General features: G+C 50.5%; 1 protein-coding gene across 14 annotated transcripts in view; it reads left to right on the top strand.

Moving 5' to 3' along the window:
• Positions 1 to 14,135, top strand: part of EXOC1 (exocyst complex component 1) — a 330,473-nt gene that overhangs the window by 158,913 nt on the left and 157,425 nt on the right. The window lies entirely within an intron of this gene.

The following is a 14,135-nucleotide window of genomic DNA, read 5'->3' as shown; positions in this document are numbered from 1 at the left end:
CAGGAGTAAATGCAGCCAATGTGTACCCCGGCGGTGGAGTTGGTGTAGGGTAGTGTCACGAGGCAGAGTAAACGGGACGCAAATCCGTATCGCTTCAGCACAGCAAAAAGGAAAGGCCATTTCAGGGAGTAGAAAGCTTTGTGAAGATCTAAAACAAGGCATTCCGAATGAGGGTGTTGTGATGGTGCGTGCTCGAACACTTTAAAGACACAGTAGGGATTTAATTAGGTGTTTCTATGGGTAACAAAGCTGTTCTGGTCTGAGTGGACCTAGGGCAGAACCAGTGGGTCTAGGTGATCTGCCACCTGTTTTGCAAGTATTTTGTAATTGGTGTTCAGCAGTGCTAATGGGCGGTAAGATGCCATATCCAGGGGTGTCCCATCCGGGTTTAGGCAATGGTATAAGCATAGCATCTCTCATCGAGGGTGGCTAAGTTGCCGTGGTGAGGGCAGTGTCATATAGGGTTTTTAGGTGAGGGGCCAATTGTGGGGCATAGTTTTTTTGTATTCGTCCAGCAGGCCATGTGGGCCTGGGGTCCTACTAGTGGACAGCGAACGGATTGCTTATTTTGAATAAACTAATCTCCTCATTAAGTTCCTCCCTGGAATCCAGTGTGAGTTTTGGAAACGTAATGTCAGGTAAAAAGTCAGCGATAATGTCAGGGGGAACCATGTGGGTAGATGTATAGAAGTGCGTGTAGTGTCACATGAAGGGGCATGTATATTCTTCTGCAGATAAAGTAATCGACCCGTGTCAGACCTGATTGAGTGGATGGGATGCCTGTCAGTTTCTTGCCGTATCAACCATGCTGATAGTGTACCTGGGTGGTCAGCCTCCGCATAGTTTAAACAGCGGAGGCGTTCGAGAAGAGAGGTGTGTTCACGGCGGGAGTAGAGCAATCATTCACAGGCAGTAGAGGAAGTGTGTGCCAAACCTTCAAGGGTCAATATCTGGTTTTCCAGACGGGTCAAGTCGGCATTGAGGCGGCGGCGCATGTTGAGTAGGTTACCCATACAGTGTCCCCAGATGGAAACCTTAAAAGCGTCCCATTCCACATAGGGCAAGGAGGTCAAACAAGCATTAAAATCGAAATATTCCTCTATGCACGTAGTTATGGATGCTCGGAATGAAAAGGGTCTTCTAATGTGGAAGCCTGTAGTCGCCAGGTGGGAATAGGTGAGGGCAAATTGTCATAGCGGAACTGTATATATAATGGATTGTGGTCCAAATTAATTCGGCTGAGATAATCTGTGTCAGCAATGTGTAGGGAAATGTCATGGGTGCAAACAATCTGTTGATACAAACATTGAGGATGTGTGTGTGGGAGTAGTGCGAGTATACTTTGGTCAAGGGGTTGCAATGGCGCCAAACATCAAGAAGCCCCTAGTGCTGTAGCCAGGTGATAGGGGTGTGTGCATTGGATATTGCTGCTGTGCAGGTCAGTGGTGGGAAAGGTTGGTCAAGGCCAATATCTAGGACACTGTTGAAGTCCCCCCCTCCCCCCTCCCCCCCCCCCCCCCCCACCCCTTAGAACCCAAGGGATGTCGCTACACCGGGCTAACAATGTAGAGAGAGAGTGGAGGAAAGGTGCCTGGTCAGTATTGTTGCATAGATTACTCTGAGAAGCAGGTGGCGGCCCTCGAGGCATCCTTCTATAAAGACAGAGCGACCCTCTGGGTCCACCACAATTCAGGTGAAATAAAAGGGGACTCCGGCTCAAATCCAGACCAACACTCCCCGCTCATAGGAAGAGTAATTAATAGAAAAGATCTGGCCCAACCATGTCCTCTGCAGCCTGGAAGAGTAGTAATGTGAGATTCTTGAATGTAGGCTACATATGCATTTCTACCACAAAGGTTGGAGTCAATTGCATTACAGTGCGTGGGGGTGTGGAAAACCTTCACTTTCCAGGTAATAATGTTAGATGTAGCCATGAATAAAAATGTGGAGGAAAGGGGGGCATGTGTATGTACAGGGTGGAATCCCAATGTAAAAGAATTATGGATTGAGAGGACCAGTGCATGAAATGGGGAAAAAGGAATAAACACATAGTGATATTAAAACAAACAGTGAATACCATCAAGAGCAGGTATGCAACAAGCGCCTACCCAAACAAGAAAGTGTGAAGAAAAAAACCCAGTGTGAAACAGACAATATAGGGAGTGTGTAAACGAGTCAGAAGACTGGGACAGCTAAAGCCCCTGGTAACATGGATGATGGCAATCCAGGTAGCCGCCCAGGTCCCCCCAGTAAGAGGAAGGGAAGAGCTCAGTAACCATGGAGGGTTAACTCGGGGGTTCGTGAAATATGCGACCTGAGGTCAGACCGTAGGTTAGTGTTGCGTACCTGTAACAAACATATTGTAAATACTTGTCATTCAAACAATGTAGCACATGTAGTCAAGGCAAAAAAGTGAAACAACATATATTGTTAAAGGATATCATGAGAGGATTGGTGAGTCACCAACGGTGTCCCTCCACACATTGGGGGGTGGGGGGGGGGGGGAAGACATCTGATGTGACAGACCCAGTATTGCCCGAGTATTCAAGTCCATTCTCGTCTGCTCTGGACTGTGGTGTTGAGTTGATGAGTTCAGCAGCTGTTTGTATGGCTCTGCGACGTTCCTGGATGAGGTCCACCAGAGTGGGAGGATTTTGGGAGGGGTAAGGTGTGGGCATCCGGTGCATCTCCCGCGTTTTGTACCCTGCTATGCTGATCTTTTACGTGATATCTGTGTGGGGCCAACACCGGCTGGTCCCTTCTGTTCCATCCACTCCCAGACCTCCCCAGGATCAGTGAAGGAGGCACTTCCCTCGTAGTTAACACGGAGGCAGGCTGGGTAAAGAAGTGCGTACTGGATATGGCGGTCACGCAACTTGCGTTTTGCCTCCATAATTGTGTAGAGTTGACGCTTGACAGCCAGTGTATAATCATGGAATACTAGTATACGAGAATTGTTGATTTCCATTTTGTCATTTGAATGGGCTTCCTTCAGAGCAGCATCCCTGTCCGGGTAATTCAGGAGTCTGGCAACTAGTGGGTGGGGAGGTGCACCCGGAATAGCACATCCTGTGGGGACTCTGTAGGCAAGCTCCATGGAGAGCTCAGCGGGAACAAAATTGCGTATCCAAGTATTGATATAGGCTTCCACATCTTCACCCTACGCTCGTCTCCGGAGTCCCACCACTCGGATGTTGTTGCGCCTGGACCTGCCTTCCGCATCTTCCGTCTGTTTCTCCAGTAGTTGAATCTTATTGTGTAGTGTGGTGAGGTGCTTCTGAAGGTTGTAGGTCTGAGGTTGGAGGGTAGTGATAGCTTGCTCGGCAGGGAAATGTGAGCTCAAGGCACACTGTCGATTAGAGGAGGAGGAAGAAATCCAATGAAGAGGCTCTGTGAGACTGGACGTTGGCAGTATTAATTCTGTCCCAGAAGGAGTTCACAGCATGCGCAGGTGGGTGCAAGCAGGGGGCCTCTCAGCTTGGAGACCATGGGTATCACTGAGCCCCACACAGTAGAAAAGCAGGAGAAAATCAGTGCTGCAGGTCAGAGTGTGAATGTTGTTATTGCAGTTGTGGGGGAGCAGGACAGGTCAATTTGGCAGATAGGAGCACCACAGGTGAGGCGAGGAACTTCTCTGTCTGTCTCACTCGCCCCCATAGCCAGTAGTCTCCAGTGGGAGCAGAGGGGCCAATGATAAATGTCGGGCACCCGTGCCCAGCAGACTACTTCCCCTTTAGGGCCCTGTAGTACGTAGTTCTCCCCAGGGCTCGGCAGCTACAATGAGGAAAACCGCCTCCCTGCATACATTTATAGGTGCAGTGTTGGAACGGGGCCGCAACCGCAGGGCTGGTAGGGTGCAGTCCTGCCCCGTGTGTCGACAAACGAGATGTGGCCGGCACAGGGCAGAAGCAGTTCGATGACGCCAGTCGATCCGGGGGGAAGAGGAGGTTGTGGGGTCAGGGGAATTTGGGGGGTGGACACATGAACGCACAGAAAGTCCACTATGCAGGGGGAAGAGAAAGAGAGGCAGCCGGTAATAAGCCGGTGACCGGTTAAAGGCTGATCCCGGTGCCAGGAGGCCAGTTGGGTCCCCCCACTGCACCTGAGTCAAAGCTCCAAGCCTCCCCCGACCAAGTTCACTGACGGGGGCAGTAATGCACCGTCTGCCCTCGCGTTCGTCTGGGTAACCCGGTCAGGACCTGCCACGTGGCCCAACCTCTGTGTGGCCCCGCAGGCAGTGCAAGAGCCGGAGACAGCCAGATGTCATCGCCGAAGGCCCCTGTGCATGGCTGGGCCAATAATAGGAAACACCAACAGTTCACGATAGCAATGTGAAAATCAGGGCGGCCGCCCTCCGATGCATAGGAAACAGTATAAAATATGAGGTGATGCGGAGCTCCTCCAACTTGCATTCATCCTCATGGCTGTCCAAGCCACACACCTGCGGACATGCTTCTTAAAGACCACCCTGTCACCAGGATTCAACGAGTTATATTGGACTTCTTTGGTCTGTTCTGTTGCCAAGTTTACCTGTGGGTAAACAGATTTCACTACATAAGCCAGACCTTTGTAGTAATGTATAACGATGTTATCAGTTATTGAAACAAGTATAAGCCAATCTCATTATTCTGCCCGTTGGCATGTCATGGGGTGAACGACCAGTCTTTTTGTCTTGGAAACTTCTGATACTCCTTAGGGCAAGAGGACGGACATAGGGCTGCTTTCGTGTGGTAGATGCACATACTTTGCCCTGATTGTTTTTGATGGTTCAGTTTGTTTTCTCAACTACTCCAGAAGATTGAGGCAACTACAATAGAACCTTCGATCAATGTGGAGAGCCATACAAATCAATTTTAAAATCTCAGTTTTAAAATGGGAGCTATGATCGGTCTCAAAAATGTCAGCATGCCGAATTGGGGTATTTATTCTATTAACAAGAGTTTGGCAACTCTCAGGCTGTCCAATCTCTAGGTGGGGTAGGCCTCAACCCATTTAGAGATCAAGCAGACAATCGCGAGAATATATTTAGGGTCATTGCAAACTGGCATCTCCATGAAATTTCCCTTGAGTCTTTTAAATGGGCCAACTGTTTTGCCAACATGATTCACAAGGACAGCAGTCTTAGCTTGATTATTTCTCTGGCAAATCAAACAGCGGGGACTCGAATCTTTTGCAACACGTCTGAATTTAGGGCTAGATGTACGAAGATTAGGAATAGCGATTTCCTAATTGCGAATATTTGTGAATTGCAATTAGGAAATAACTATTCCTAATGTATAAAACTCATTGAGTTTTATTAAAATTCGTGAGGTAGGTTGCAATTTGTGACCTACTGCAATTCGCTGCCTTCAAGGGGATGGTGGCCTGCTGGAGTCAGCAGACCATCATGTATGTGAGTGCTTTTAAATAAAGCAAGCTTTTTTTTTTTTTTTAATACAGTCCGTTTTGCTTACAGGAAAGCAGAATGCGTTTAAGAAGAAAAAAATTAAACGTTTAAGTTTCATTTTCTGAGAGTAGGCAGTGGTGTGTTTAATTAGTGATAACATTGGATTGGGAACAGATATGCTGTTACACTCAAATTAAGTATAATTTAAAATCCCCTTTAATGGTCAAGTCTGATTTTAGGTCACAATTCTGAAAATGCCATGCTCTCCATGCCCCTGGAATCAAGCTATCCTGGTTGAAGAGGGGTGAAACCCCGAAACCGGTCCTAGGATGCTTGTTTCCAGTCCAGGGAGGACCTGGCTTGGCAGTTTGGGCTGGACTGTTCCCATGAGGCACAGGGTCAAGACTGATTTGCATATGGCTTGGTTCAAACTGGAACGGCATGGTGAGCAAAAAAACGATGGATTTAGGCCCAGATCTCTGTACTGGGGTGAATGTATGACATTGTTCTGCATTCTGTCCATCAATTGTTGTTTTTGCACTTTTAGAAAGATGGCATTTTCTTGTCCTAACCATATACGCCTCCTGCCAGTGTCTTGGGCCACATGACTGTGAATTTCTCTGCTCTTAGGGTTTGTGTATTGCTTCTAGACAGTAACATGAAGGGATAGTTTTAAAGAGGAAGGGCCATCCTGGTAGAATGACTGGGATGTGCTGTACTCAGCCCCACTTGCATTTCCAGGGGTTTTTCATCCTGCACATGCAAAAGAATCTGACACCAGGCCTGCCTTGTCTTTTGTCACCGCAGCCAGTTTGGTGCCTGGACAGGGGAAGGGTAAGAACTTTCTAGAACCAGATGTGGGGGTAGGGCAGGGAGAGCACAACCACTTCACACACAAAGGCTAGTACCAGTGATAAATATTGGACCTCTGTAGCCGATCTTCAGACCAATCCTGGGCCTGTGGAAGTTACAGAAGAAGGACTGCCTTGCTGTCTGGGAAGTAAGATTGGGCCTGCTTGCCTTCATCCCATGCTAACCCAGAGTGACTCCAAGGGTCAGATAGCTGACCTTCTATGTGACCTACAGGGACATAACCAGCTTCAGAGGCCTTCCTGCAGCTGCCCAGTGTAGTGTCTTGCAAGTTAAAAATGGAGGAACCCTTTTGACTCCTGATGGACTCCGTAGAACTGTGACGTAAGTGTTAGAGCAGAATGCAATGAAGGCTGGTTTAGAATGTTGAGCTTGCAAGCAGACAAAGACATGTAGTACTCCGTTCAATGCAGGCTGGGGAAAACTCTACACCCAGCTGACCTGCTGTAATTGTACTTGCCTGGACCTGCCTGAGCCCGCTGGCCTCTGCTGGAGTAAGTACCTGATCCCCAGGAGGTGCCTTGTTAGTTCCTGGACCCTTGGCTGGCATCCGAGTCTACTCTTCTGCAAGAAAAGATGATAATCATAAAGTTTGGGTTCCTCGTGACCGCAAACGGGCCAGTTTGCACCAAGACTCTCCACCTCCGACGGCCCCCAATGCAAGCTTCGGTGAAACCTGCTCTTCACTCTATAGCAACTGCCAGTGATTGCTGACAACGTAAGAGACACACTTCACGCTACAGCAATGACCGCCTGTGGTGACTGTGAAGCTTCAGCACTGACCGCCCACAACACCAACCAGCTCTTTACTTGATGATAGCTTGCAACACCCATCCTGCTCCTTGCGGCCTCCTCCACTGCAAACGGAACTCTTGTAAAAGACTCAGAAGGTAACTCTTCAGCTGGACTAACTTTGTCTGTATATGACCTGCACTCCATTGCGGTTGTCCTAAACTTGTGACTTTCCCATGTATTACTAGTTTCCCTTTTTTATTAATGATTCTTGAGAATGCCATTACTCTACATATGCAAACTCACATTGAATGTAATAAATGTTTAGGATTTCTTAATGAATAGTGATAAAGAGAAAGCACTGCAGAACGCTTTGATGGTGATGCTGGACAGATTAGCAGCCTTCTGCAACCTGGACACCCCAATTATGATTCAAAGAATGAGTGATATTGTGTGAGTACTGGGGGCAGCTGTCTTGTTTGTCAGCGCGAGGAAGCGCGCGGGGAAGCGCGTTTGAAACAATCCTCGCTACATTGTATCCTGTCTTGTTCGTCGGCGCTGGAAAGGATCTCAGCGACCTGCCTCTGACTGCCTGCCCTGGTAAGCGCTGTGGAAAACTTTATTGACTCAAACTTTGTGAAGCGTTAATGCAGGGTAAATCAACTCGTGTTGTTGCAACACGTTATTGCATCACTAACATTGCCCCTGTATCTTCACCTCGCATTTATACTCGGAGTTGAGGACAAGAAACACGGTCCTTACAAACCGTTTTTGTTTCTTTTTTATTTCTTAAAAAACTATCAGCGCATAACAGAACATCGCCCAGGAAAAAGAAGTAAAGACTATATCTTGTTACGGAACATTATAAACAGCGCATGGTAGACGCTAAACTTCCATTTGGAACTCATGTTGTTTTTGGTCTGCTCTCTGCGTACCGGATCAAGTGAGGAGCAGATTCCTTACTTGTGTTTAATCTCTCAGTTCTTTTCATTTTGAAGAGTCCTTCAGTTCATTTGCTACTGGTCTTGGTTGTGAATCCTGCCGCCCTGTGCCTGACATCTGGGTAAAAGACCTGGTGGTCCTTTGCTGCTTTTAACATTTCTATCACCGCACTTGCACTCCTCGCGCTCTCGCCTCAGCGCTCTCGGATCCTTCCTTGGTGCCCCGCCCCTGCACACGCCTCAGACCGCTGCTGCTGACCGCCCCCTCCTCACCTGGTTCTCGGTGTGGGACGGGCTGGTCTTCCATCTCGGCCGGGTCCGGGCGCCGCGTCGCTGTTGGTTGGCTCCTCCCCCCTCTGGCAAGTACTTTAGGCAGACGCCAGAGAGTGCGTTCACTCCTGTTTCCAGCCACCTATCTCCCGAAGCGCCTCCGGGAGCGACATCCTTTTACGAGACTTTGCTGCTTTTAACATTTCTATCACCGCACTTGCACTCCTCGCGCTCTCGCCTCAGCGCTCTCGGATCCTTCCTTGGTGCCCTGCCCCTGCACACGCCCCAGACCGCCGCTGCTGACCGCCCCCTCCTCACCTGGTTCTCGGTGTGGGACGGGCTGGTCTTCCATCTCGGCCGGGTCCGGGCGCCGCGTCGCTGTTGGTTGGCTCCTCCCCCCTCTGGCAAGTACTTTAGGCAGACGCCAGAGAGTGCGTTCACTCCTGTTTCCAGCCACCTATCTCCCGAAGCGCCTCCGGGAGCGACATCCTTTTACGAGACTTTGCTGCTTTTAACATTTCTATCACCGCACTTGCACTCCTCGTGCTCTCGCCTCAGCGCTCTCGGATCCTTCCTTGGTGCCCTGCCCTGCACACGCCCCAGACCGCCGCTGCTGACCGCCCCCTCCTCACCTGGTTCTCGGTGTGGGACGGGCTGGTCTTCCATCTCGGCCGGGTCCGGGCGCCGCGTCGCTGTTGGTTGGCTCCTCCCCCCTCTGGCAAGTACTTTAGGCAGACGCCAGAGAGTGCGTTCACTCCTGTTTCCAGCCACCTATCTCCCGAAGCGCCTCCGGGAGCGACATCCTTTTACGAGACTTTGCTGCTTTTAACATTTCTATCACCGCACTTGCACTCCTCGCGCTCTCGCCTCAGCGCTCTCGGATCCTTCCTTGGTGCCCTGCCCCTGCACACGCCCCAGACCGCCGCTGCTGACCGCCCCCTCCTCACCTGGTTCTCGGTGTGGGACGGGCTGGTCTTCCATCTCGGCCGGGTCCGGGCGCCGCGTCGCTGTTGGTTGGCTCCTCCCCCCTCTGGCAAGTACTTTAGGCAGACGCCAGAGAGTGCGTTCACTCCTGTTTCCAGCCACCTATCTCCCGAAGCGCCTCCGGGAGCGACATCCTTTTACGAGACTTTGCTGCTTTTAACATTTCTATCACCGCACTTGCACTCCTCGTGCTCTCGCCTCAGCGCTCTCGGATCCTTCCTTGGTGCCCTGCCCTGCACACGCCCCAGACCGCCGCTGCTGACCGCCCCCTCCTCACCTGGTTCTCGGTGTGGGACGGGCTGGTCTTCCATCTCGGCCGGGTCCGGGCGCCGCGTCGCTGTTGGTTGGCTCCTCCCCCCTCTGGCAAGTACTTTAGGCAGACGCCAGAGAGTGCGTTCACTCCTGTTTCCAGCCACCTATCTCCCGAAGCGCCTCCGGGAGCGACATCCTTTTACGAGACTTTACGGCTTTTAACATTTCTATCACCGCACTTGCACTCCTCGCGCTCTCGCCTCAGCGCCCTCGGATCCTTCCTTGGTGCCCTGCCCCTGCACACGCCCCAGACCGCCGCTGCTGACCGCCCCCTCCTCACCTGGTTCTCGGTGTGGGACGGGCTGGTCTTCCATCTCGGCCGGGTCCGTGCGCCGCGTCGCTGTTGGTTGGCTCTTCTTCCCCTTGCCACGCCCATTGATCTTTTCCCCCCATGTGTCCTCATAACAGGGCCACCTACCCTCCGCAGCGCAGCGGACGAGCGCAGCGGGCGCGACGAAGGCACGCCGAAGTTGCACCTAAGTTAAGCCCGTCTGCGCCCGTCCGCGACGGGCCGGGGCGAGGGGCACGCCACTGTGCCCCGTTCTTCACCTACACCCCGGACCAACTACGCAGTCTCCAGGGACCCTGGCCTGTCACAGTCTTTACTTGTTCTCGCATTTCCTCCCTTGGTCTCGCCCCCGCTGCTCCCCCTCACATCCCCCTTCCTACAGTCGGCCCTTCTCTCTCGCCTTGTAGCCTTATTCCCCCTGCAACTCCTAAAGCCCTCTCGGTGTTTTATCTCAACACCCGGTCTGCTGTCGCCCATGCGCATGAACTTTCGGTTCTGTTGGATCTTCATGCTCCGGATCTTCTTTTTCTAACGGAGACCTGGTTCTGCGATGACTCCCTCCCCGCCCTATTATCCACCTTACCAGCCACTTACTATGCCCTTAGGGCTGACCGCCCCACTAGCAGAGCAGGGGGTGGCGTTGCGGTCATCGCACGTGCCGATCTCCTCTTTCAAACTCTATCTCTGCCGGATATCGCGACCACCGAATATCTGGCGATCCGCACTACTTCCACCTCCCCCCCTCTTACCTGTTTTCTAATTTATCGTCCCCCTCTAACCCCTTTACAGTTTCTCCCTGACTTCTTGGATGTTTTGGCCACAATCACAGTCAATAATTCCTCTATTTTGCTTCTTGGCGACTTTAATTTCTGGCCCTCTGACCCTGCTGAATGTCCTTCCTCCAAGGAATTTTCCGATACCCTCCAATCCCTCAACTTCACATCCTATGTTCACTCCCCCACCCACATAAAGGGTCATACGCTTGACCAGATCTGGTCCCTGAACTGCCTTGTGGAATCTCTCTCCATCTCGCCTTGCTCCTGGTCTGACCACCACTTGATTTCTTTTTCCCTTCCTATCCACCCCCCAGCTAAGCCCCCCCGCCCTAAAAACACCTGGGTTCGATCATGGGGCCGAGTCAATCTGGAAAATCTCTCCTCCCTTCTTACCTCCTCCCTCCCTTCCTTGCAGAGCCTTTCCACTCCTTCTCAGGTTAAGGCCATAGACCAGTGGCTCTCCTTCGGCCGCAATTCCGTCGCCCCGCTCAAGCGCATCTCCTCCAAGCGTGAGAAGGACGCCAATCGGTGGTTTAATGAAGAGCTTAAGGCCACCAAACTAAAAGTACGCCGGGCGGAGCGGGCATGGAGGAGAAACTATTGCTCCTCTCTAAAACTGGAGTATACCACCATCTTTACCCAGTATAAAAAAGACATCTTGGAGGCTAAAACATCTTATTTTTCCTCCAAAATTTTAGCCGCGGAAAACCAGTCTAAGGAGATATTCACGATCATCCACAATCTGGCATTCTCGGACAGAACCACTCTTAAGCCTGCCCCGTCCGAAGAACTCTGTCACTCCCTCAATAACTATTTTATTCATAAAATCGTTACCATTAAGGCCAACATCCCTCCCCCCTCCCCCTCCTTTGTTGACCCCCAATGTCCCCCTCCCAAGGGTGAACTCATCACCGTTCCCTCCATCACTAGGGAATCTCTGATCTCCCTAGTTCCCCTGGTCAAATCTGGTTCTCCGCTTGACCCTTGTCCTGCTCACATTCTTCGCCATATCTTTGTTACCTGCCCAGACCCCCCCCTTCATCTCCTCAACAGCTCTCTTGCTCAAGGTGTAGTTCCAAACCCCTTGAAGTCCGCGGTTATTGTGCCTATTCTGAAAAAACCTGGGGCAGACCCTTCTGTCCCTGCCAATTTCCGCCCCATCTCCCTCCTGCCATTTTTGGCTAAGGTGCTCGAGCGCCATGTCACCTGCGCTCTGAGCTCCTTTGTGGAGATGCATGGAGCTCTTGCCCCTCGCCAGGCTGGCTTCCGCCCCGCACACTCCACGGAGTCCGTTGTCATCTCGGTCCTGGACAACCTCAGGGAGGGTATGGATACTAATCAGCGCCAGGCCCTAGTGCTCCTCGATCTCTCAGCCGCCTTTGATACGGTGGACCACACCATCTTGCTTTCCCGTGTCAGGGCGGCGGGGATCGGGGGGACTGCCCTGGTCTGGCTCTCCTCCTTCCTGAGGGACCGCTCCCAGGCTGTCCGCCTGGGTGACTTCACAGCGGACCTCCGGAAAGTTCAGTGCGGGGTCCCCCAGGGCTCTTCCCTTTCCCCCCTTTTGTTCAATCTGTATGTCGTCCCTCTTATTTTTTCCCTTCAACAGATGGAGGTCGCCGTATTTAATTATGCGGATGACCTCCAGCTTGTTTTCAATCTATCTTCTTCCCCCTCTTCTGTTCAAAACTTTCAATCGGTCATGCTTCATATCAGGGACTGGATGAACCACAATCACCTCAAACTCAATCCCGACAAGACCGAGCTGGTGTTGACGGGTGGTTCATCCAGCCCCTGGTCTCCTCTTTTCTGGCCCCCCTCCCTTGGCCCCTCTCCTGTACCCTCTTCCTCTGTCAAAACACTAGGTATAAAAATCAATTCTCAACTTACCCTTCACTCCCAGGTTAGCTCTGTGGTATCTTCTTCTTTCCTTTCACTGCGTACTATACGTAGGGTGTCCCGTTTCTTCACTTTCCCTGCCCTTAAGCTCATCATCCTGGCCATGGTGGTGTCCCGCCTGGATTATGGCAACGCCCTGTATGCTGGTATCCCCGCATATAGCCTGCGACGCCTACAGCAGATACAAAACCAGGCGGCCCGCCTGGCCTTCAAACTCCCTAAATTCCACCACTCCACCCCTCTTCTGAAATCTTTACATTGGCTCCCGGTGCGAGCGAGGGTCCAATTTAAGCTCGCCTCCATCACCTTCTTGGCCCGACTTGGCCTGACACCGGCGTTCATCTCTTCCGAGATCATTCCATATGTTCCCACCAGGGAACTACGTTCGTCCTCCCAGTCCCTCCTCCACGTCCCACGCTATCGGAGAAAGAAATGGGGAGGTTCAAAATTTGCCTCCCTTGCTCCGACCCTTTGGAATTCCCTTCCCCTTGAACTTCGCTCTATTACTTTGTACCCGCAATTCCGTAAACACCTCAAGACCTTCCTGTTCATGAAGTCTTTTGAATAATTCGCTAGCAGCTACCCTTCTCTTCTAGCCCAGGACTTTGTTAACTATAGCGCCAAGAAACCGCTGGTAGACGTGCGCTTTACAAGTAATTTCAAACTCAAAAGGATGTTATCATCAGGACTGGTAAATATGGAGTGCTGTAGGGCTCATCTCTGCAGCCAGTACTTGTTGATATACATGTGCATCCACTGCATAACTTCCTACTTACACTGCAAGAAGAGGCAAGGAAAGCAGCCTGGTTTCAAGGTTGATTGCCCAGAAACACCACCAAAGAACACAGTAAAGGTCTTAGGAGTCATATTTGACCATTAACTTTATATTGCCAAGCAAGTAAATACAATCATTGGGCCAACCATTTATCAATATGAAACTTATGGAGAATACATTCTCTTCTGGAAGAAAAATGTTGTACAATACTAGGAGCAACACTTCATTATTGCTGTGCCCTACACCCCAAAGTGCCAATAGCCAATGTTTTTTTGTTTGAGAACTATTTTTAATAATTTTCTGCATACAGCATCTTGCATGGCAGAAGGAGCATAAAGAAATGGAAACAAACCAATAAAGTTGAGCAGCTGTCTATTTATTACTTAATATATCCAATAAATCGGGTATTCGGCTGCATGGACAAAGTTTGGTACATCCTTTCTTGAAGAGGCAGTTAGCCTGTTAAAAGCTAGTGTTACAGGAACGTTAATGCGCTGTAGTGGTGATCGTTACAAATCTTCTAAAACGAAATCACAAAATATTTATATTATGAGGAATACACTGTTTACTATGCATGTTAGAATAAAATGTAAGACCTTAATCTCAGTACATAAATAACTATACAGCTTGGCACCAGGGTACCTGAAAAACCAACTTTAGGCAGGTCATCTGAAGAGGGCATTAAGATCTAGGTGTAAAGTATATTGAAAGCAATGTAAAATGCAAAAGACAAAAGATCATGGAAAGACCTTTGCCAATTAGTCCAGTTCTCTTTGTAACCCAGCCCTCTGACAATCTGAGACCTGTTTAGGAAGGAGTTGAAGCCTGACTTTTTCTAAGATGCTACCGAAGGGGGAGGAGAGGGTGGGGGCGGGAGCTAGTATGCCTTAGATCAAATATA

This window comes from Triturus cristatus, chromosome 2_2 (genome assembly GCF_964204655.1).
Source record: "Triturus cristatus chromosome 2_2, aTriCri1.1, whole genome shotgun sequence".
Classification (NCBI taxonomy): domain Eukaryota; kingdom Metazoa; phylum Chordata; class Amphibia; order Caudata; family Salamandridae; genus Triturus; species Triturus cristatus.
Note: the sequence above shows the minus strand (reverse complement) of the source record. Positions and strands in the feature narration are given on the sequence as shown.